The following is a 25,174-nucleotide window of genomic DNA, read 5'->3' as shown; positions in this document are numbered from 1 at the left end:
AGCGCTGCACTCAGCTCGGGTCTCCCTGAATGGACGCGCGCCCCCGTGGGTCCCCACACAGCCTGATTTGGAGATCGAGGTTAAGGAAAGTTCGCAGCGCAATTCTCTCTGATTTATTCAAAGGTCTGGCGGCCTCGCGTCCCCCCCCCCCTTCCGCCTACACCCCCTGCGTCGCCCAGTGTCGCCTCATTCCTTTCCCTTTACCGGATTCGATTGCCTCACTGCGCGTTCCGAGCGCGGAGAACAACTGTTCGCGTCCAGACCGTCTTTGTTAGTGTTTCTGTCGCGGGGTGGGGGCGGTGGGCGTGAGAGCGCGGGCCTGTGCGGCCGTTTTGCGGACTGCGTGCGAAGGCTGCTGGGGCAGCATCTCCCCGCGGTGCTTCGGGGAGCCAGGAGGGACCATCGCCGGCCACATCCAGACACTATGGTAGTCGCGGCTTTTGTTTATTCGGAGGCACATGCAGTTTTTCTAAATGCATGGTACAAAATAATCCGGCCAAGAGCTTTCCACCTGAAAATCCCAGCCTATGTCACAGCCGTCTAAGAGAGCGTCGTTGTAGAGTACATGTTGTCAACCCCAGCCTCTTTCTTCTCCCTCTAGGGTTCTTGGGTGACATCTGAAGTTTTCAAAGCATGGACTGCAAGGAGTTGCTTGGTTTATGTAATGTCTTCCTGTTGCTGGAGCAAAAATCACAGTATGCCCTTTACAGCATCTCTCCCTCTAAGGGCCTGTGGTGGATAATGTGCCCACACCTCAGCACAATGAGAAAACTGTTCCTGACCAGGTTCATTTTTCATCGTGTTTATAATTACCACTTTAAGTTTTACCGGAAGCTGATGAGCTGTGCTGGAACAATTCACAGAGTCGAGGCAGAGGCAATATTCACTGCCCGGGTATTTTCAATTGGTGTGAATATGTTTTGCACCAGTGTTTCTGTGATGTAGGTACCAGGCCTAAATAGGCTGTACTGACTGTTGGGTTCGTGGTGTTCCTCCCCCCCCCCCCCGCCCCCCTTTGCTTTTCTCATTTTCAGTTAGATGACATTTCTGTGAAGGTGGAGTGCCGTTTGTGTAAGTCTGCATTTCTTAGGAAACTGTAAACCAGGGTCTTGAGAGATGGGTTTTCTGGGGGTGGGGATGCCAGAGGCTCCTGAGGATGATCAGGTTTCTTCAGAGGATAGGGATTTGTCCTTGATTTAGTTTTGACCCCTGCAGCCATAGGTAGTAACCACATATATTCTTCCTTTGTAGTGTCCTTTAGTTTTATACCCTTGGAGAGATGGTGGTCCTGACATTTTGGAGGAGTAACCGGTTTGTTTGTTTGTTTGTTTGTTTGAAATTAAAAATGCTAAACTCTTGTTCATCTTGGAATTTAAATTCCTTTTCTGATAAATTTACATGATCATTAAGAGGAAGTAAATCTTGGTCCCCAGTTACACATATTAGTTAAAAACTAAATTTCGGTTTCTAATCTTGATTTGCAGCTATTCTGGGCTCAAGATAAAATGCAGTGGTAGACCGGAAGAAGGGTAGACTGATGGAGTTAGATGAGCATATTTAAACTGCAGTAGCCTACATAATCAAGGCCAAGTGTGTGTGTGTGTGTGTGTAAAACATAATCAAGGCCAAGTGTGTGTGTGTGTGTGTGTGTATAAAACATAATCAAGGCCAAGGTGTGTGTGTGTATAAAACATAATCAAGGCCAAGTGTGTGTGTGTGTGTGTGTAAAACATAATCAAGGCCAAGTGTGTGTGTGTGTGTGTATAAAACATAATCAAGGCCAAGGTGTGTGTGTGTATAAAACATAATCAAGGCCAAGTGTGTGTGTGTGTGTGTGTGTATAAAACATAATCAAGGCCAAGTGTGTGTGTGTGTGTATAAAACATAATCAAGGCCAAGTGTGTGTGTGTGTGTGTGTGTGTGTGTGTGTGTGTAAAAGATCTTATTTGTGTGGTCTTACAAGGCTAATGGAGGCATTGCCGAGACTTTATAAATAATGAAAGTTGTGTGTAGTGCAGAGTCTCCAGAGAGGCAGAGAGAGCATCATTACCAGCCTTTTCAACCTGCTGGAGATCTTAAATTGATTTACAGCACTGAACTGGTGCAAAATGATACATCAGGATGACATGGGGTCAGCCTGTAAAAGTCTATGATGTCAGCCTATTAGTTCAGTCATCATAATTAAACCGTATTATAGGGGCAGCTAAGCAGGAGTCTGGCGTTATACTTCAGATATGGGTGGTACATGGATTCTGTGTATGATGGAGAGGGGAGATGGTGAAGAATCCCGTGTTTCTAAAAGAGGGGAAAGTGTTCTGAACTGTGATTCCTGGGGTGGGGGGGGACAAAGTAAATGTCAGTGGTCGTGCCTTGTGAAAGATGCAGCTTTTCATTGATGCTCTGGGGTGGTAATGGGGACCTTTGCAGTTCTGATCTTAGTATCAAATCGTGCTTGTGTCAGTGTGAATTTCACTTGGCCTTCTGGATCCTCTGAGATATCAGAGGGTAGCATCCTTCTTTGTTTCTGACCATTTGTCAGCTCGGAGCTTGCACTGTGCTGGTGAGTGAGTGCGGATGTTATTGCTTTAACAGGTCATAGTCACCAGGCTGCCACTGAAAACAACAGGACTCAGGTGGAAAAGAAAGACCCTTGCTTTTGCTTAAGTTCTTATAATTTAGGCACGCTGTCTAATAAGGTAGAAATAGCCTTGTCTGTGAAGCCCCATCATCATTTAAGATACAGTGTTGCCAGTACCACCCACATTTCAAGTAGTCATATGTCACTACCATGTTGAATGGAATGTGCGTAGGACAGTTTTTATCCACACAGAAAGTTCTAGACTCTAGAATCTAGAGAGTCGACCCAGGACTCCTCTGCACAAATATTTTTTCAGAAAGGCAGTTTGGCAGCCTGGGCTACACAGAGAAACCCTGTCTCAAAAACCAACCAACCAACCAACCAACAACAACAACAACAACAAATTCAGTTTGGAATGATGCTTGAAGACAAAGGTTAAAATGAAGTTGGCTTTTCAGTAGATCTTATTTCCCCTTTGTGACCATGATTTAGAGCACTAGGTAGATGGAAATTATTTTAGTTTTTTTCTATCTTTCTGAGTTTTTACTGTGTGCTAGGCATTGTTTATGGTGGTTATAACTTTTTAAGCTCTGGAACTTCACAGAAGAGTGTTGTCCCCATCTTACAGATAAAGAAAGCAAAGCAGAGTGATTGTGTGTTGCGTCAGGCCACACAGTTGGCGAGTTCTTAGGATTTAGTCTAAGCAGGGATATGAATCAAGCAACCTGACAGCCCTGAGCCTCATTCTTAACTGTTTCATTGGTTTTCTGTTTTGTTTGTTTGCTTGGAAAACTTTTTTTCTCTTGAACTCTCTTCATGCACAAGAGATGTTTCTGTGACCCGAGTATGCCAACTCTTATGAAATACCAACCCTGAAATAGGTCCACAAACCAAATACTCACTGATAATTAGTTACAAAGAAATATTCATTATTAAAGGCCAGCGGGATGGTTCAGCCTGTCAGGAAAGCTGATGACCTGAGTTTGATTCCAGAACCCACGTGGTGAAAGGAGAGAGCAGACTTCCACAGGTTGCCTCTAACCTCTTGAAATAAATTAAATATAAAAATATCTTAAATTTATTTAAAGGTAATTCTTTAGTATACACATACATACACATATACATACCACTTATTAAAAAGGAAAATAAATTTGCTAACTAATCAGATGGATACTCTTGCTTCTTTATTTTACATTAAAAATCGGCTGGGCATATAGGACATGGAGCCTCTTAAGAGTTTCAGAGTCGATCCATACTTTGGCTTTATAATTGTCAGTGCTGGGAATACCACTTAAACCTGAATATGCCGTGTCAAATGGCAGAAGTGTGTTTAGGGCTGTTTTAGAAATTATCGGGAATTCTAACCTAGTCCCAAGTCAAATTCATTGAACGTGTTACAAAACTCAAGCCCAACAACTCGAACATCGATTTGTAGGATCAAACATTCTACCACAATCCAGTCCAAGGATACGTGCTTCGGGAGGTGTGGGAGAGTGCTGAGAGAAAGGCTCTGTGTCCTGTAACTTACCTGAAGGTTAAGGACAACCCACTGCAATCTTCTCTTCTCCACTGTATGGGTTCCAGGAATCAGGCTCAGGTTATTAGGCTTAGCAGTCGACACCTTTGCCCCCAGACCCTTCTTGCTGTAGCAAGGCATTGCAGTTCTATAAGAGTTAAAAATTTGGTGTCTATAGTAAAACAACTATATATATGGTAGTTTTTTCTCTGTAATTCATAATATAGGATAGTCTCAGATTGGAGCTGACGTGTTGCCCTTAGTGTGACTGTGTGGTAGAAGGACATGCGTGGGCAGTGCAGAGCATACATGCTGCATGTTCCAGCCCAACTTTATGGTGCAGCAGGGGTGCCAGGAACACCTTGGATTCACTGTCTGTCTGTCTGTCTGTCTATCTATCTGGAGACCCTTAACTTCACTTGAATTCGATTTGGAATACCTAGTAGGCTTTGCTTTGTCCGTGTGGACATAACTCTCTGCTTGCACTTTCAGGCCTTTAGACAAATTGATTCCTTGTCATCCTTTTTTTGGAGGGGTACTTTTTCCCATCACCCCCATTTAAGCAGCATGTTATTTGAAGACAAATTTGGGAAGGCAGCACATTTACAGGTCTGTGCTTTGATTACTTCCCTCCACTTACCCTTTGTGTTGCTGTGATCAGTCCCAAGCTGAAGCTGCGGGAGCAGAGGGTTGCAGTAGTCTGGTTTATCTGTCTTATGCTTCCCCTGAGCAGCTAAACACAGCAGCTGGAGATAAGAGCAGCTTGGTGCAAATTCCTTGGGGACTTTTTCTCTTTTTTAAGGATGGGTGTCAACTTTTGTAGAAAGTCTCACAGTTGAGTTGCTCTTAACTGGTTTTGAGGAAGGGTTAGAGCTGTTTAAGAATCTGATGAAGCATGGTTCCATTCCTACCTGGTTCCCACCTCCTGTGTTCTGCTGTCTTCCTATCCAGAGATGTGCACTGGTGAGTTTGTGTATAAGGCTCTGTGCTTTCAGACTAAGTACACTGTTTGATTTTGAGACTGTCCTGCCAAGTGCTTCAGAGACTAAAGATCCTTATTGTTAAACACTGCTTTCTAGAGTGTCTAATCCAATTGGTTCCTACAGAGTTGGCCAGTCTGAGGCCAAGAGAGGTTACCTGGCTTGTGTAATGTCTTCCATCTAACTGATTGAAACAGAAAGCCAGACCTGGATCCTCTGCGTATTGAAGGCCCATTTATTTGTTTTTTCCTGTTATGCTCAGTGTTCCTGAGGCACTGGGCTGAGCACATCCTGGATCTTTTGGGGAGGGGAAGAAAGAAGGATTTCTTTTGGCCTGATTTTGTTGTTTTTATACCTAACATTGTTTGAGCTAAGTAGCAATTAAATCTGACAACCATAGGGCAATGTTTGCTTTCTACAGCTTAAAATTGATTTTTTTCATCCTAGAAATCAAAAAGAAAAACTCCATGTCTGATTTAATCAATGGGATCTTATTAGAAATAGGTGATCTGAGGCTGTACAAAGTTCAAATTAAGTTGGACAGTTGTGACATGCTGAAAAGCACAGGAACCTCTTCTTTTGACTCTCTAGACACTGTATTCTTCACTCAAAGTGGAGTTTGGGGTCTGGAGGGAAGGAGCTAGGTGGGTAGTAGGAGAGAGTTGGAAAGGTATGGGAAGAGAAAGAGTAATTTAACTATAAAAGGATGGAGAAAATGTAAGTCAAAATGATATTGAAATTGGTGAAATGTCTTGGTGTTCTGTATGATACCAAGAAACACACAGAGCATCTCCTCTGGAGTCTACTCTTTTCAGTCCGTATTCCTTTTTTGCCGTTATCTGGTAGTAGAAGTATTCAGTCTAATCTGGCCATCAGCGATCTAATTTGTAGCAAAAACACATGAAGTATTTTCAGCAATTACTTAACTCCGCAATGGCCTCCTTTAAGTTAAAGAAAGATGAAACCAGGAAGCATGATTCTCTCCGGGAACTACTTCAGAGCCAAGCCGATCATTTCGGTGTGTGCTGAGATAGGGCACAGCATGTCCGTAAAACAGCTCTGCAGACATGAGCAGGATCTTCAGGGCGCTCATGTGCATAAAGACTCTGCCATGAACAGTTCAGGCTTCAGTGACTACGTCCATTTTGGGGGAGGCATTGGGAACTGCCCTATTTGGAGGATATAGCAGCTCACCTTTGCAGTTTTCATTATAAACTGGAAACAGGATTTGAGAATGGAGTCCCCCCTGGGAGGAAAGCCTCAGACCCTGTCGGACTTCAGGAATCCTTGCCTGTTGATTCTTCTACATCTCTTTTCTATGTGGTTCCCAGCGTGTTTCTCTTTGAAGAGCCCACATCTGTGTTGTGGGGAGTTGGTGGTGCTGGTTGCCCCTCCTTCCTCCATATTATTGCTTATTACTAGAGATACTCTTTAATTGAAAGAAGGAACACATAGCACACATCAGCGTTAACTAAATATTCCTATGTTTCTTAGTTCAGGGTGTCAAAGAATGTTCATGGTCATATTTGGGAAGGAGAAATATAAAAGGACCCACATGTTTATTCAGAAACATGTTCTTATATGGGATTTTAAATGCTTTAGTTATAGTTTTCCTTAATTTTGGGGCTCCTGAGCTATATATATTTTTTTTTCATACAATCTCAGATAGTTTTAGGATCTACTTATTCAAACTGTTCCTGCTACTTGTCTGTCTGTGGTTTCTTTACTGTGCGCCTATGCATAGTAGAGTTATTTCAGATGGCACAGCTATTTTTCCTTTCAGTTTCAAACACCAGAAGAAAAAAAGAGTAGCTAATTATCTTAAACTACTATAATTAGGCATTAAATTAAGTCATTCATTTAGTTAAATGCAAGTTCCTTTATTTGTATAGATTGAAAGAAAACTTTCTTAAGAGATCCCCTCTTATTTGGGGATCTTTTTTTTTGGTGTAGTATTGTAGTTAATGTGTGTATGTTGATTACCTTTTTTTTTTTTTTTTAGTTTTAATAGAGTAATTCATCAGAAGACATAAAAATGAAAGAAAAAAATCAGTAACACTGTAAGAATTATTACAGGGTAGTCTGGGGACTCCTGTGGGGTAGAAGTACATGGGGCTTGCATTGGTAGGGAACACAGTGGATAAGCAAGGTGAGTGGCCCTGTAGCAGCCCCGTTCAATGGAAGCTCTGCAGTGGTGTAAGGCCGGCCATATACCACCCAGAGCTGTAGCCACGGGTGACTGTCAAGCTCAGAATGCGGCCAGTGCAGCTGGGAATGGCCTTTATTCATGTCTGATCTTGGTGGGCATTCCTGATGGAGCCTGAGAGGATGGAGATTTGCAGAAGTTCAGATGGACAGTTGAGGGTTTGTCATGTGCTATAATGCAGAAGCACTGAGAAATCACCAAGAACGCTCCGTCAAGAGTTTGGAATCGGGTGGAGTAGATGCTGTATGCTGCATTTTTTTTTTTATTAAAAAGCTTTATTTTATGTGATGATTAATCTTTGATAAAATGGAAAACAAACAAAAACCAGACAAAACTAATGAAGACGTGGCCACTACAGGGCTGTGGGATTACCAGAGGGATGCCAGAGATGACCTTTAATCTTTGAACATCGGTGGCTGGAAACCTGATGCAGCCACTCCATAGTTGTGAGGGCGACACACTGGCGTGGATGTGTGGATTTCCAGTGGGGTGCCGAGTTCAGTTAGAGATGGGAAACTCAGAGCTACAGGTGGGCTCCTTCTGTGCAGGGTAAGGGGGTGGCGGGTCTCTAGCTACCTGCTCTGTACCCAGAAAGCTCAGAAGAGGAGGCAGCATGTAAATTCACTCTTTCTATCCAAGCCCACACCCAGGAATTAGGAAGAATATTTGAAGAAGTCAGAAGAGACAACTGTAAGGAAGACGTAGCCGTGACTAGAGTTCAGAGTCAGCTCAGAGGAGGCGTGCCTGCCGCGTGGGTTAAAGCGGGAAAGCGTAACTAACTGAATCTTGTGCAGGGAGAGAGTATATTAGGAAACGGGGAGTAGATTCTTAAAATCCTACCAGTCCCCCCCTTTTTTTTTTTATATGAGACTCTATATACAGAGGGTGCAGAGGACAAGGGACATCATTAAAGAGTGAGATTGTGGTCTGGAGCACAGATGACAAAATACTGACCCTGTAATGTCTGAGCAAGCACCAGGTTATCCAGGAAAGCCCCACAGCCGAGCGCGTGCCCGCTGCTGCTGACGGCCCTGCGTTTCCATTACAAGGAACTGGTCGCCTTTGTTAAGATTGTGGCCCAACAAGCCCACAAACACTCACATTGTAACTTTGGAAAATTTACTGTTAGCCTGTGATGCTTCTCCACTAGCAGAAAACTGGAGATGATTGCACAGTCCAATGTCGGCTATGAAAGAGAAGTGGTTTTGTAGCTCATCTAGTGTGAAGTCAGATTTCATGTTCTACCAAGGAAAGACTCAATGTAGCTTTAGAGATATTAAAACAGTGTTAAAACAAAGGTGTTACCTCTCCTCTGGGCAAGTGCAGAGCCGTGAACAGCTCAGCATGGACCCAGCCACCTAGTGAGTGTTCAGCTATGGTGACTGCTTAGACAAATCAATGTTTCTTACAGTTGAGAGTGTTAACGAGGGCAGCATCTCGTCCTGTCTAGATAAAGGAGTGGGAGAGGAGGAGTCTGATGGCTTCCATGATTGCAGAAGAGTTAACAACAGGAATCTTGGGATACGGAAGGACTGAAATAACCATGTTAGGGAATTTGTACTAAAGCGTCTTCCTGACAGCTCCTGATCAAGGTTTTTAGAAGGTGTAGTAAACGGAGGGACAAGCTTTAACGAGCTAGATAAGTTATTTAGATTGCTCAAACCCTTTAAAAATTACTATTCTGAATTTATTCATGCATTTTTCAATTGGCCTCCCACCCCAATACTGGGATTACATTTCTGTGTCTTCTGTTTGTTTGTTCTTTTTACATCACTTTTTACATCATTAGTGTTAATCCCCCCCACCCCCCACCCCCCCACACACACACTCTGACAAGACACAGTTACTTCAGATAGATTCTGGGATGGAGTCTTACTGTGGTAGTCGGAAGGAAGGTTGTCGAATAACAGTCTCAGAGCATTACCACTCGGTAACTGCCCAGCCTTCTAGATGAGCCACCGTGGGCCAAATCCAAAGAAGAGACGTTTTATAGATAAGACAAACGTCCTGTCAGTTGGGATGTACCAAGTATGCAGACAGCCTGACAGCAGGTCTCAACAGCATTACTGTGGCCACTGAGAACATTCCAGACACATCAGAAAGCAACATCCCAAGAGAAGAACTTGGGGTGTGTGTTGGGGTGGGGGTGTGAGTGAGCATTTCACAAACAGAAACCCAGGCTGAGGAACGTGTCATGCAGCTCATACCAGGGATGGAGGCAGTGTGCTGTCTTGAACCTTAGTGACTTTCTCCCTGTGGATCAGAACTTGTCTGTCTGGCAAAGCTAGGCTTCTCCCAATGAAGGAGAGGAACCCACTATTTCAGGGCAACAGGAGGGAAACACGGGCTGTGGGGTGTATGTGTGTGTCTGAGGTACATGTAAACTCCACCCATTTCCTCCATAGTAGCCTGTTTCCTCCAGGACAGGTCTTAGGGCCAAGGGTCACCTCACTAGAATTTCGTTTTCTGGTGCTGTTAGGGCCCCTGCACATGCGCATGGCTCAGTCAGCTGGCAGAGTTAGTGAGCCTTGAAGACCCTAGTCTTCCCTAGCACATCGGGGAGTAGGTCCCCCGCCCTCCTGCCTGTGTTGTAGCAATGGATTTCACAGTGACATTTTCTCATTTATACGAGATAACAGTGATGTCTTAGAATGTGGCTTTGATTATCGAGACAGACTGGTTTATGAAGAATCAGCAAGAAAAGTTCTCCTGTGTAGTAAAACCTCTTCTAAAGTTAAAAACGCATCCAGATTTAATCTCCCAGCTTTCTGTTATGGATAATAGGGGGCAGGGGTATAAAAAGGCTTTTCATGCTCTTCCCAGATGACGTCTGCTGGTGATTGGCAGAACCCTCACTCAACTGAATCAAATTCTGTCTTGCCTCAGTGTCAGGCTGCTGCATAGCCACCAGACAGAGTTTGTCTGTCTTCTCATCGTCGCCTTTAAATGACCTGAGAATGTTTTCAATGTGGAGGGGAAAGCTTGGGTATCTCCCCTGTAGGCTCCGTGTTCAGCCTGTGCCATCTCCTCCCCATCCTTCAGGATGTTGAGTGACTAGAACAAGGGACCCTGCATCAGTATGCACTGGTCATGTCACTCAAACACCTTCAGCTCAGTTGGACAGGAAGAATGACTGCTGAGATGCTAATTTTATAAAATATAGTGGCTTTTCTTTTTTAGAAGAGAGAGAGAGAGAGAGAGAGAGAGAGAGAGTGTTATCTGCAGACAGCTCTTGGGAATCTGTATCACCTGCCACCTTGTTTGAGGCATTACTGGGTTTGAGCTATTGATGTTTCTGTCTTTGCACTGCTTACTCCAGTATATCTGGTCTGTGAGCTTCCAGGCACTTCTCCCAGCTCCCCATTGGGGTGCTGGGGTCATAGGTGCACACTTCCTCATCTCCATATTTACTTGGGTTCTGGGGATTGAACTCAAGTCACCAAGCGTGCCAGCCAAGCACTTGGACCCCATGAGCTGTCTCCCTGGCCCAGTAGCTTTTCTTGATGGGGAATAAATGCTCAGGACGGTTGGTTGTGTGTGTCGTGCCATCGCATCTGTTACAGCTTCCTGTTTTGTTGTGGGTCCTTGCTGGCGTTGCAGTCTGGAGCGATTAATAACAACCTCATTATCTTCCCTGTTGTATTCAGATTCTTTCAGTTTAGTTTGTCTAAGCTTGAGGGAATGTTTGGCAAGTTTTAAATGTTTTTTGCTAACTGGAAGAAAACCAAACTTACCATCCAAATGATCGACACAAAAGAGTAGACGATATTTATTTGTGCTTCAGTAGAACGTTGTCAGATCGTACGAGATGAGATGTTCTGTGTTTCAGGAAAGCCCCCTTCTCAGAGGGTACACCTTGTTTTAGGTTTGGTTTTTAAATCAGTATTAGCCACAAACACACCATGCGTTTCTACTTGGCGAGAGAGAGAGAGAGAGAGAGAGAGAGAGAGAGAGAGAGAAGTGTGTAGCTTCTGTCTGAAGAGGTGATCCAGTTGGTACAGTTACATACAGTGACTAACATGGAAGACTGGATAATCCGCTGTTGATATTCTGAGGCTGAGTTTTAAAGGCAGATATCTTATGCTTGGGGTGGTCTCTCAAAAATCAAGGGCTTGGGAAGGAAGTTTGATGCAATTGTAGGGAGTTCTAAATTTTAATATTTGTGTGTCTGTCTGTCTGTCGGTCGGTCTGTCTTTTCGAGCATGTGGGCATCCATGCTGTGCCTATGGGAGGTCAGAGGACAACATGAAAGAGTTGGTTCTCTCCTTCCACTGTATGATTCCAGGAGATTGAACTCAGGTCATCCTGTGTGGAGGCAAAGCACCTTAACCCCCTTGAGTCTTGCCTGTCTGGGAAAGAGGCTCCTACCAGCCTACTTTTCTCCCTTAGCCAATTCTCCAGTAAGTTCCTGAATGTCTAAAATGTATATTTATACTTAATGCGTATCTTGCACAGTTTGATAAAGTTGGGATAAAGGATCATAAGTATAGGGCTGGGACTCAGGAGCTTGTAACTCTGAGGAACAGCACAAACCTGCTTGTCGAGTCTGCCCTCTGTTGTAATACCTTTTAGTTATCATGTTAACACCACCGGGTTCCTTGAGGGTATGCAGTGTCCCCATGATCTCTGTGTGAAAGCACAGTGTGTCTTCTCACCTTGTCTGTTAAGCACAGTGGGTCTCGTCTTGTCTGTTCCCCAGGCCTATCACAGGAATACTTGTCGGTCCATAGAGAACCCGGTACAGTCAACTCTCTGCCTGACACACTGGACATGTGTGGAGTGCCCTGCTTTGATGATTTTGAAAACATGTTAGGAAATCTGCCGTGTTATGTTGTTGGTGCCTTGTGGGTATGAACCACGCATGGCCTCCCTGCTTGGTGTGGGTATGAACCACGCATGGCCTCCCTGCTTGGTAGCCGGTGGCAGGGTATGGGACTGTTTAAGTCATGAAGCACATCAGTTAAACACTGAGGGCTCTTGCTCTGTCTGTCTTTAAGAAGAGCCAGAATGTGGGGCTGGAGAGATGAGTCGGTTTTTAAGAACATTGACTGCTCTTGCAGGGGACTCAGATTTGGTTCCCAGCGCCCACATCAAGCAATTCAGTCACCCGTGACTTGCACTCTAGGGGATCCAACACCCTCTTCTGGTCTTTGCAGGCACTGCATTCATGTGCATACACAACATACTCATAGTTTGAAAAGAACGGATGTGTGTTTTGGACATCATTCCCTCCACCCTAGCAGGAACCAGAAACTCCTCAAGTTGAAGAGCTCAAATTTCAGCAAAGCCCAGCCCAGGTACTTAGATTGTAGAGAGAAACCGTGAGGTGTGAGCATGCTCATCTGTCAGTGTCTGGAAGATTGTTCAGTTGTCACAGTCTGGGGACGGATCATGGGGTTGCAACTGGTTTGTAGGAGTGAGAGGCTAAGGATACATCTCAACTGCTGTCATGATGAGGTGAAAAAAACCTTGGAACAGGACATAGAAAGGAGCATCAGGAGGCAGGAGGATGAAGGAAGTGGTTTGACTGGCTGGTGTGTCTGCTTTCTCTTTTTCTCTGCTGTCCTGCCTCCCAGCCCCCACTTCTTCAGTACAGATAGCATTGGGACTTGCAGCTGTGTGTTAGACTGTACAATGACTGTCATAGTATTTTTATCTTACTGAAATAAGATGCTTGAAAAATTTTTGGCTAAATTTTCTTCACTTCTATGCTTGCTCAATTGGAAAAGTATTATCTCAAGAAATGAGACTAGTAACTTCTGCACTTTTGTATTTTTAATAAAGGACCTTGAAAATAATTTTTTAATTATATTTACTCATTTATGTATATGTGTGTCATGGTGCACATTTGGAAGTCAGAGGACAACTTTGAGGAGTCTGTTCTTTCCTACTCGTACGGGAGACCCTGGGATCAGAATCCGCAGCAGGCGCCTCTACCTGCTCACTTGAATTGTCAATCCAGAAAATGAATTTCTAAAATGAAGTTTAGTATTCCACAATCAACTAAGAAAGGGGTCGGAGAGTGGAGCGTCAGCGTGGCCACTGGTGTGACGTCCTCTTGTCCTGCTTCACGGTACTTGGAGCTCTTGTAGGTCGTAGTGACAGCATTTTGTCATGGCCACCCTGATAAAACCCATGATTCGTTCATGGTATAAGAAGATGGGGATAAGCCAAGAGGGAAAACAGCAGCAACAGAAATGCTATAGGAAGGGAAGGAATTGGAGTGATTAAAATAAAATACTAAACAAATCCTGCCTTCTGCATCAAACAAGGGGGGTGTCGTTCAGGAAGCAGGGGGCCTTGCCTAGTTCCCTTGGCTCACTGGTCCACTGAGCTCAGGTTTTAGTTATGCAGACTCTAAAGTAATGCAGACCTTCTAGGATTCCCACTAGGATGAAGGGAATTGGTTGGGGATTCCTCACCCCCCTTTGGATTGCCATCCTGAGGGACCCACAGCTTAGGAGACACAGGAGAGGTAGTGGCCACAGAGAAAATGACAGCACTGGCCATTCCCTTTCCCCTTGCATGTGTGTGTTCCTTGGTAGATAAATAGCCCCGAAAAGAGCCCTGTGCCATCTCCAGTGCACTTACTGTGCGGCTCATGCTTCCTTCCCTCCCTCCCCACCTTGCAAGCTGTGGTAATGGGAAGTCTCTTCAGGCTTGTTTCTTTCTTCTGTGCTTTTGGGCCAGTGATGTGCCCTGTAAGAATTTGTTCAGTTATGGCTTGGTGGGCACTAAGAGTATCCAGTAATTGAGCAGATACTGGGGGTTCTCAGGCTTCCTGAGAGCCTGGCGTTTCGGCTTTCTGATTGCTGAGTTTTACGAGGCTTACTGGGTAGGACTGGACTTAATCTGAGGCAGAAAGGCCTAGATTGTGGGACAGGAAGACCTTTTGGGTTATGCTTGCGTATATCTAAAGCTTAGTTTTTCTAAATATCGTGAAAAATGAGCTTCTGTTAGCTCTTGGGATGGACTGCTTCCTGATGGGACGAAAGCTCCCACTCTGGTTCTCCCCCGAAGCAGCTACATATGATGGTCTGTCCATCCCTAGGTATTTGAAAGGTTGACAGTGGGCTGTCGTTGATTCTGTGGGAATGGAGAGGGAGCTCTGGCTGCTCTCTCAGTGGCTCTCCAGAGTCCATCCTACACTTAGTGTTCCCAGCTCACAGGTTTACTCTAGAGGAGGGACAGAGACAGTTTGCGATGTTCAGGTAATTGAGAACATTTCCCCCTCTTTTCTCGGTAATAATTGTGTGTGCTGAGAAGCTTGCTCCAGATGAATTATTGACAGAAAGAGGATTTAATGGGAAACAAACTTACTTTTTTATAATAGGATACCATTTTGTAAAATAGGATTTTTGATCCTCTAGCTGAACTGCTTAATAAAAGAATTCATCTGTGTCTGTGTTCTATTTATCTAGGCAAGATCGTGGATTCTAAATGGGCACAGGGATGCAGTGTTTCTCCGAAAGTTTATTCTGTGCAAATGTGCCTTCAATTCCTTTCCTCTTTATATATGTAAAAAATCTATTACATTGCAGCACCTGTTGGTCACAATGCTGCCGTGTTTTGATGCTAAAGAGAATGAACCTTTTGCCCACTTTCAGCTTTTATTATTTTCTTAAATGTGAAAACAAGAATCTGGTAAAAGAAGTGGTTAGCTCCTGCACCCGCAGCTCCCGGCTCAGGCTGAAAGGTTACTCAGCATGGACTCTCAGTTCTGTTTGTTTCTGTCAAGGTTTGCAAATGCTCACACATCCTCTATACACAGCTTTGTGTCTCTTGTAGACTATTTGAAGAGGTTTCGTGGGAGAGACACCGATTTGTAGAGTCTTCTAACTGGAGGAAAAAAATCATTTTATTCCATGTGGTTCATGACTACATCTCTCCTTTTTGCATTTTTAATAATAACCATGAGTATTCGGTGTATTAAATCTGGTGTTAGACGTCTGTTCTTTCGAGCAGGATAGGATCTTTCCTGCGTTCACCTGATGAAGCTGTCTTCCTTTAGCTCTGTCAAGCCTTGATGTCTCTCCTGTCCTTTGCCAACCTTAGACCCTTTCCCACCATCCTCCTGAAGCTCTGCAGCCTTGAGGGGCTCTCTACTGCCCCCCTTTCTTTCTTACCACCATCCTCCTGAAACTCTGCAGCCTTGAGGGGCTCTCTACTGCCCCCCTTTCTTTCTTGTCAGTCACTATTGCTCTTGATACCCACTGGTCACCTACCCCCATCCTGCCTTGAGTTTGAGACAACCCCTCCAGGATTCAGTCTCCTGGTCACCATAATACTGGGTTTCAAACTTCTAACAATTAAACCGGTGTCTCCAGCCTTGTGTGGAACTGTTCTGTCTGTCTGCAGGAGCCGCTTTGTTATCAAGACACATCAGAATCTAACTGCTTCTGACATACCATGCTGGTCCCCGGTCTTTACCACCTTCTGTCTCAGTGACTGCCACCTTTCTCCCTGGAGACTCTCCCACTCACTGAGTCCCTCCCTCTGCCCCTTCAGTCGCCACAGCCCAGCAGGCTGCAGTAATCTTGTTAAACTGCCAGTCAGATGTGCCTGACTCAGCTCAAACCTTCTGACAATAGTTCCCACCTCAGGCTGGTCCCCTGTCTGCCTCTGTCGCCTCTGTCCCCTTCATGCTCCACTCCAGCCATTTAAGATCTCAGCCTTCCTGGAACATTGCAGACAGTTCCAGACAGACAGCCTTTGCACTTTCCCTCTGTGTGCCATGCTTCTTCTGGATCTGCCTTCCAGGCTCTGTTCTCAGTGTGGCTTCCTTGACACCAGGACATGGCAGCATAGATTTCAGGACACTCACTGCCTTTGTCTCAGGCACTTACAGTTGTTCTTAGCACATCATTGGTGTTTGTTGAGTGAAACTGTGGAAAGTACCTTTTTTTTAAGTATTAAAAAAAAAGTTAGAATTTAATTAAACAAAAAGAAAATTGAACAAGTTTTCATTTGACATAAATGAGCAGTATCAAAGGGTGTCACTTGGCAGATTGTTCCATTAACAGACTGTGTTCAGATGTTTCAGGGTGCTGCCATTTCCAGACCATTCCAATTATATATTCACATTCAATCGTTATGACAACCAACTGGGGTTGGTGGTGGCATCACCGTGGTATGGCAAAGTAAACTGGGGTTCAGAAGAGGCAGCAGCTATACAGTGGGGAGCAGCTCAAGCCCCTTCAAATTAATGACAAAAAAAGAAAAAAAGACTTTATTTGAGAGCCTGAAAAACAGGCCCTGGCTAATTTTGGTTTTAGTCTGCCTTTTGTTTCCATTTTGAAACATAAAGTAAATGGTTAATGTTGAAATTCCTAACAGTGTCAAAGCAACAAGTTTTATTTCTCTCACCTGTGCAGGAAGTGGCCTCCACCCAGCTTGACTGAATTAGGAGGGAAGTGATTTTTTCAAGTGATAAAAAGAAATAAAATTCCATGCTCTTCCCACAGGAGGGGCTCAACAATTGGGAGAGTGGCGTGAGACCATATGTTGGTTTGCAAAAGGATATAACTCGTAAAGCTGTTTCCTTTGATGCCCGTGATGAACGTGGATGTGTTTCCCCTCTAGAGGGTCCTGATTAAATTAAGCAATTAAGAGCAGAGCCGAGGGCTCTAAATATAGGGAATGAGCCCAGGCTGCCCTGCTCTGTGTACAGCAGCATGCTGCACAGATGTGGCTGTTGTTACAAACAGCACCTGCAAGTTCAGCAGAAAAGCAGACGTGTTCTAGGCGGGGAGAGGTGGGGGAAACGGACGGATGGCCTTCCCGCCTGTTAGCGAATCCTGGCATCGGTGGATTTGCTATTTAAATTCCTTGTTTTTTAAAACCCAGTTCATAGACTTTTCATTTTCTTTCTGGCCCTTTTTGTTTTGTTCTTTTGGGGCCCCACTATGTATCCCCTGGTTGGCCTGGAACTTGCCAGGTAAACCAGGCTGGCCTTGAATTCACAGAGACCTACCTGCCTCTGCTTTCCAAGTGTTGGATACAAGCTGTACAATACCACCGAACCGGGCCAATTACTTTTATGCCAATAAATGTTGGCTGAAATGTAGGTTCCTACTGAAGTGTGTTCCAGACAAGTTACCTAACCTCTGAGGCTCCAGACTCTTAGTAGGATTGAGACAGTCATAGATAGATCCTGGGAGGGTCTGTGAGATGGAGAGACAGCCACTGTCTCCCCACGCAGGACCTCAGCTAACGGCACAGCTCCGAGAGGAAGTTTGCCCCATTTAGCCTGCCGTAGTCTGTAAAATTACTGTTTAGGATAACAGTTCAAAGAGAAGAATGGTTGTTGTTGTTGTCTGTCTGCTCATCTTTCCTGCATTTCAGGACTGAACACCCAGGTGAACTTTTTCAGGGGAGGTCATGGAGTTCTGGGTCTGTCCAAGGTTCCTTCCTGCTGATTAAAGATGGAGCGTCAATGAGGGTTTAGGGGAAGTGTTACGGAGATGGAGAAGAACCAAGTCTGGTAGTTGAAGGTGAGGACAGTAAGGAAATTCTGTATTGGCATTAATCTCACCCAAAGAAATCATTATCTATGGAGATTTTTTAAAATCCTGAAACTTGCTATTGCTTACAGAATGTAAGTGAGATGAGCCAGGGCCACCCTGTTTAAGCCTAGATATGTTGGGGAAAGGATTTGTGTATGCAGGGGTAGAGTTTTCTAATATACAAAAGCAACACTGAGACACATACCAGATCATCTAAGTTTATAAACTACAGCTGTATCCCTAGAAGCCCTGTTGTGGTGACGTCCGTAAATTCCTTGATTCATCAAAGGGACACTCCTTGTGAAGTTAGTGTCACAGTGTTTGTGGGTTTGTAAGTGGTAATCTGGGATCCAGTCTCTCTGCTGATTTCTAAGTCTTGCACTGAATCAACACTCTAAGAGACCATATGGCAGCGCCTGATAGCCGTCACACTGGAAGACTGGCTGCTGCTGCTGCTTGCTCCTTAAAGGCGCCTGTCCAGCCCAGCTCTCTCTACCCCCTGGGCTCCCTTCTTTAATCACCTCCTACCCCTCCCCCACTGGGGAAAATCCAACTCCAGATAGGATTTTTTTTTTTTTAATGAAAACAAGGTACACTACACACCCTGTGTCCAAAGACTGAGTAGATTCCTGTGATCTCTGAGCATTCTCACATTGTTTTCTTATATAGGAATTTTGTAAAAATATATTTCCCCCTGGGACTTGACCAAGTGTTCATTTTAGCTGAATTTTCTGGCAGTGAAATAAAGTCTTTAAAACATGTTTCAGGGGCCTGAGAGAGGGTTTGGCAGGTAAAAGCCAGGGTTCCAGCCCACATGGTGGAAGGAGGAAACTGACTGAAAGTTGTCCTTTGACCTCTGCATGAGCAAGGAGGGACCTGTGCACACAACACATGCATGCACACGCGCATGTGTGCGCGCACGCACACACACACACATATACACGAAATGCATAAATGTAATTGGGAAAATTAAGTTAGATGCCACAGAGGGAATATTGGGGGGCTGTATAACTTTCAACTTCCTTTCGTTCTAGGCTTTTCTTTCTGGCTTTGGTTAGCAGTAAGCCTTGCTGTCTGTTTGACCTGAGTTCTGATGGAGTGTCTTGAGAGTTGAGTGCTGTTTTGAGTGAGAGCCAGGAGTGAACGAGCAGGCAGTTCACCTCGCTCTGCCTGTAGAGGAAACCCCTTCAGCCCTGTGGGACCAGACCATAGCTTTTCTACTAGAAGGCCTTTCTTTTCTGGGCTTGACTTAGTGCGCCCCGCCTTCCTTTTTATGCGTGTGTAATGACTTGGAGTTGTATGGCAACTTCAACTCTCCTTTCTCCTGCCTGCCTTACCTTTTCCCACCTGACAGCTTTCTTCTGCTTCTTGGGGGAGGGGGTACATTTGCCAGATGGTTATACACTCCACTTCCTTTCTGAGGTAACACCTACCCTTAGTTCAGACTCAGTATGTAGACTAGGCTATCTTCAAACCAGAGATTCACGTATTTCTGCCTACCAGAGTTACCAGATGAAAGGGGTTCATGATTCTGCCTCGCTGTTCCTCTTACCCCCTTGGTCTATCGGGGCTCCAACCAGTGGGGAGGGCTGCCCATATCAGGGTGTGCTTCTACCCCCCTCAGGGAATCTCCAGGACAGGTAGACCCGGAGGTGTGGGTGGCTAATTAGGTACTTCTTAACCCAGTCAAGTTGACAATCGAGATTAGCTTACAAAAGCTGTTGTCTCTGTCAGGCGATGGGGGTGTGGCTGGCTTGGATTCTGTTGTCTGGCTTTTCAAGTAAGAAATGCTTGACTCTATTGAAAGTTTTAGCCCTTTGGTCTTCTGAAGTTCTGCTTAACCTAGTGGCCTAATTTCACGAAGGCTTAATGATTACAACGGTGGATTCTGTACCCACCTTCTGACTTCCACATCTGATTCTTACCAACAAGACTCATTGTGTTTCTTCACTGAATTTCAGGTTCTGGGCTTCTTTTTGTTTGTTTGTTTGTTTGTTTTTAAATCAATGTTTTATAATCTACTCCTGGCCATAAGCCTGTGAAAAAGAAAATTTCCTTTCAGACTTTGCGTTCTGACTCTGTGACATCTAGTCCTCTGTTAGCTATGGTTTCTGTGAGTGTGAGGAATTATATATTTTTTAAAAAATCCATTTCAAAATAATGAAAGTTAAGTTATAGGCCCTTGTGTTCCTCTTTACTTCTTCTTGATGTTCAAGTTTAAGTATTTCAGAGGAAGCAAGAATTCCCCCACCTAAAATTAGCTGCTGGGATAGGTTAGCTGTGCCGTTCTCTGATGCTGATTCACCACCCCTGACTATACCAGCCGTTCTAAATCTGTGAGTCAGGACCCTTGAGGGGCGGAGTTGAGCAGCCTTTACATTTGTTGCCTAAGACTAGGAAAACATCGAAACTTATATTACAGTTCATAGCAGTAGCAAAATTACACTTATGAAGTAGCAACACAATACTGTTCTGGTTGGAGCTCACCACAACATGAGGAACTGTGCTAAAGGGTCACAGCATAGGAAGGCTGGGAACCACTGCTCTGTACAGTGGCTCTCTCAGGTGTATGCACTGCTGTCATGCCCAGGGCCTATGGCAAGATGGTTTCTATATTAAAAATAACAATGACACCGCTCTATAAGCTCTGGATCTTGTTTATTCTATATGTCCACAGGATCAGTCCATCTGTGTAAAATGGTGGTCATGTGTAGTCGGGAAACAGGCCCTGAATTGGTTTGAGTTACTAGAAAATAACTTTCTTTAAAAAAATTGGATCAAATGAAATCTTTACAAAGTTTTTTCTTGAATAACTTACCCAGCTATTAAGCAGTTTCAAAGTAAAGTTAATCAATACCCTGTGCTTTTTGTTCTGCTGAGTATACTTGATCAGTATGTCCGGATACCATGCCATTAGTTCAGATGGAAGGACTGGACCAGCGTGTAAGAACTGGGGGAGGAGGGTGGCCTGGCTCATGCACAGCCGAGCTCTTACCTGTCAGTTACTTGTAAGGTCACTGTGAGCTTTCGATCTTCTTTTTCTCAGTCATTTTCTGAGATAACCTCCTAGAAAATTTAATTATCCCCTCACTACATGCATTTTGTCTAGTCCACTGTTTTCCATGCCAGGAAAAGAACTGACAAACAGCATCTACATCCAAGCTGAGACCATGAGTAGCAGTCTTCGTCTTGTTTCTCTCCTTATTAAAGGTCTAGGCAGGCCTTTACGTCTGTGCGGATCTCAGAGTCCAGGGTTCAGAGGAGTCTGTAAACCTCTGCAAACTGCACAGCTTCCTGGGCCATTCACATCAGCTCTTGGTTACACCCAGCATCTAATTCAGTAAGGATGCTTGTAAAGGGCTCTGCTCTGTTGTTCAAAGAAAGTGTGAATGTTCCATGCACACACATTCTAATGTGTGTCCGTGTGTGCATGGTGTGTGTGTCTGCGTGTGTGTGGTTGGTTTTTTCCTTCCACTTCTACATGGGCTCAGGGGTCAAACTCAGTGCTTGTTGGGGGCAAGCACTTTTACCCACACCACCGTCTTGCCGGTCCACGATCAATTTTCTTAAACTATCAACTGTTGGTTGAATCCACAGATACAACTCATAGATTCGGAGGCTCAGCTGTGTCTTTAGATACAAGCTAGAGTGACTGTTCAAAGTTTCTGAAGGAATTCGAGGCATTGATGCAGAGACTGCATTTTGCCTGTGTTTACACAATTAGGTAATTACATGTTTCTTTACTAGATGAGGCACAGACAAGGAAAGTGTCCATTGTGCAATTGGCTGATGTAGTTTCCTCTGACACAAAGCAAATTATGAAGGAATTGAGAGTATGTAAAACCCACCCCTTTTAACATAAGGCCACATAAGTTTCAAAGTTAGCCATTTAAAAATGAATATCGTAATATCTGAGCTTCCAGCAGTACTCATTGAAATCCTTCTTGTGGCTGAGACTTCATAAGAGAAGTTCTGAATTAAGAACCATCTTTTACATTATCTGTATTACTTCTGGAGCTGGATCACACTGTCAGTCCAGTTATGGGGTGGGGGTATGCATGTGAGCGCAGGTACCCACAGAGGCTTGAGGCTAGAGACATTGGATTTCCCTGAGGCTGAGATTGTCAGTTGTGAACCACTGGATGTGAGTATCTGAGACAAAACTCTGGGTTCTGCAAAAAAGCACCAGCTCGGAACTGCTGAACTGTCTGTCTCTCCTGCCTCCTCTCAGCCATCTGACTTCTTAGTGTACAATATAGACAGTATCAATTCCTGAATGTGTGTGTGTGTGTGTGTGTGTGATATCTGTTGCACCTATGTATGTGTGTGTTGTTCGATTAGCAAATATTCTCGAATAATGAAGTTTCAGAACCTTTTGTAAAGACTGATTGGAACACTTGGGGACGTGGGGGAGACCATTCTGGATGAGGGGACACCGTTCTGGACGTGGGGACATCGTTCTGGACGTGGGGACACCGTTCTGTAAACTCTGGCTGCTGTTTGCTGTTGGCAGACTCACGTCGTCCCTCTCTGTAGCCCACTTGCTCTGCGTAGTGTTCTATAAGTGGAGTTTCTGAGCAGAAGTTCACGGCTGATAACAGTCTACACTGTGGATGTATGCATAGCTGTTTTCCAGCAATAAGTAAGTCTATTATGAACATCTTGGTGTGAATTATTTTTCCCCCTTTTCAGTTTAGAATATTTTTTCTCTTCAAGTAAATTTAAGCTTGTGATGAGGTGACTGGGTTGGTTGCAGTGTTCTTCACTGGACTTTCTTTTTTTTTTTGGTCAGTGTGAAATGTTTGCATTTGCACAGGAGGGAAGGAAATCTCTGTGTGCTGACTCATGTTTTTATGTTGCGCTTTAAACTGATAAGGCCAGTTAGCTTCTGACATAAACTAAGGCAGGAAGTACAAAAGGGACAGAAGGAAAAAAATCTGTTGTCTTGCCAAGTGTATTGAAGTCACTTTGGAGTTCTTATGTGTGGTAGGCTACCTGTTTGCCCTCCACTTGGAAATGTTCTCAGTCTGTATTTTTTATGGCCACTATGCTCATATTCCAAGGCTTGCGATCTTTTCGGTTTAATTATTGTGAGCAGCGTCCAGACCATGAGTGCCCAGGTGAACACTGTGGCTCCCGGTGTGGTGTCTGCAGAGACCCTGCTTTCTTGAAGGTACTGCCTTCCCTGTGCTCCGTCTGGAGTCACAGCCAGGCTTCACTTTAGCCGCCCACTAAGATGCTGCCCTCCCCTCCCCAGTCTTTCCCCTCCTGCCTTGGCTTCTGTGATTCTACGGGGGTTGGCCCTTAGAATTCCTGTCCCTGTCTGAGCACAGGTTAGGACTTTCAAGAGTCTTTTAAGAGACTTAGGCAAAAGGGGTTTAGACCTTGGCTCTGCCTCTCACAGATGGGCTTGCGTGTAGAACAAGACACTTAACTTTAAGTTCTACTTCCTCATGTCTACAGTGAGGAACATGGAAGCCCCTTATCAGAGGTTGTTGGTATGGTGCTAGGAAGTGTTCAGGCCGTCTGTCCTACCAGGTTATCTCCACAGAATTCTGTAATCCTGCACGGGCTGTCTGAGGCTTCCTCTTTGGAAAAGCTTCCTGGAGTTAATTCTTCAGTTCTTTTTGCCTTTTCTGTTCTGTATTGATGCTTGACTTCATCTATTCAAGCTTCTGTAATAAGCCTGAACAGCTGGTGATGCTCCAAGATCAGGACTGATCGTTGGGGTGCTTCCAGCTGTGCAGCATCTTCCTGCTACACCCCAAGGAGAGGACTGTGGAGAGTTTAGTGGGGGCTTTACTCCCATGGCCTGACCCCCTGCCAGAGGCCACACCTCCTGATACTGTACAATACAGTTTAAGATTATGGGACACACACACACACAAGTATCAGCCTTTACTCTTGCTTCTGCCTGTTTGACAACACTTACCACTTCCTGTTAATTACCCTTGGTACTTTGTCAGCATTCCTTCTGGCAGAGGCTGGGGAGAGATGAAGAGGGCTCAGTGCAGTCCTGTGGGGCTGATATTGGGTTAGCCAATGCTCCATGGGAGTTACTTGGCTGTTTTCACCTTGTTCTTTCTGGGAGTTCTTTTAGGGTGTTAGTCACTGCCCCTACTCCCTGACTCTAGTTCAGTTCCAGGTATGTACGATAGCTGTTTCCCAATACACTCATTTCATATGGTAAACCCTCGTCAGAAAATAACCCTCAGGTGACTTTGAGATAAGTAATCCCTCTTATTTGAAAGTCAGTTATTAAAATATTAAAAGCTATTGGGTGGTAAAGAAAAGGGCTGGGAGAAATTCAAGCCTCTCTAGTTTGCTGCTGGAGTTCTTTCCAGGTCTGAAACAAAACAAAATAACAAAACAACTGCCACTGAAGCTTTACTGAACGGTGAATTACCATATCAATAGGTGCTCATAACCAAGAGTGACTTCGGATAGTGGCTAAACTTTGTTTCTCCTTCCTTCTCTGTTAAACAAAAACTTCAAAATAACTAGTAAATTTGGGTGAACTCTCTAGAAAGAACTAGTAGCGCTCTTGAGTCGAGCTGTTGCTCTTTCAGGAACTTGGGGATGTGGAATCTCTTCATCTTCGTATAAGTTCTTCCTGGAGCCAGGTCAGTCATCAAACATTTACTGAGAAGCTGTCCTGTGCCAGGTACCATGCTCCAAAGATACAAACATTATGAGATGGAGCGGCCAGGTCATTTGCTCTAGTGATGAAAACAGAAACGCAGATTATCCAGATTAGCTGTGGTGACCATTTGTGATCATTGTTTGAAGTCTGAGGATCTGGAAGATTATCCCCAGTCTATTCCTGTTATTGGTCATTTGTGAATTTTCTATTTTATTGGAAATTTGTCAGTCTTGCTAAGAGATTATACCATTTTGTTAGTGTTTTGATAGTGTACTTTAAGAAATAATTTCTAGATTGCTTAAAATTTTCTTTGAGCTTAAATCACTGCCCACCTCCCCATATTGAGCATGTTGAACATAGTTTTCAGGCTCCCCCCCCCTTTTTAGTAAATGCATTTTAGCTATAAGTTTCCATGTGATTATGGCTTGCCATCTTATTATTTTATCTTATTATTATTGATATCATATATTTATAATCAGTTAAAATATTTCATCTCTACTGTAGTTTCTTTGACTCATGATTAAAACATTGTTATTTCCAATAACAATATTATTGTTGATTTCTTAGCTATACTAAGACAGAAGAATCTTACTTATTACATGTTGTCCCCCATGGTGGTTTTGTTTGTTCATTATTGAGACAGGGTCTCTCACTGACCTGTGCTTACCAACTGGTCTAGGCTGGTCAGCCAGCAAGTTCAGAGACCCACCTGTGCCCTCTCATAGTGGGGTGATAACCACAGTCCA

The 25,174-nt window shown here is 44.3% G+C and overlaps 1 protein-coding gene across 2 annotated transcripts in view; it reads left to right on the top strand.

Annotated features, from left to right (window-relative positions):
* The window catches only part of Smad1 (SMAD family member 1), a 62,202-nt gene that overhangs the window by 606 nt on the left and 36,422 nt on the right, over nucleotides 1-25,174 (top strand). The window contains exon 1 of one of the 2 annotated variants that reach the window (XM_028753415.1): nucleotides 405-427. The exons of the other annotated variant lie outside the window; for it this stretch is intronic. The gene's annotated coding sequence lies outside the window, so the exon portion shown is untranslated. Of the gene's footprint in view, nucleotides 1-404; nucleotides 428-25,174 lie in introns of those variants that run through there. 2 annotated transcript variants of the gene reach the window in all.

This window comes from Grammomys surdaster, unplaced genomic scaffold, assembly GCF_004785775.1.
Source record: "Grammomys surdaster isolate TR1022 unplaced genomic scaffold, NIH_TR_1.0 125947, whole genome shotgun sequence".
Lineage (NCBI taxonomy): Eukaryota > Metazoa > Chordata > Mammalia > Rodentia > Muridae > Grammomys > Grammomys surdaster.
This window is presented reverse-complemented; position numbering and strand designations above follow the sequence as displayed.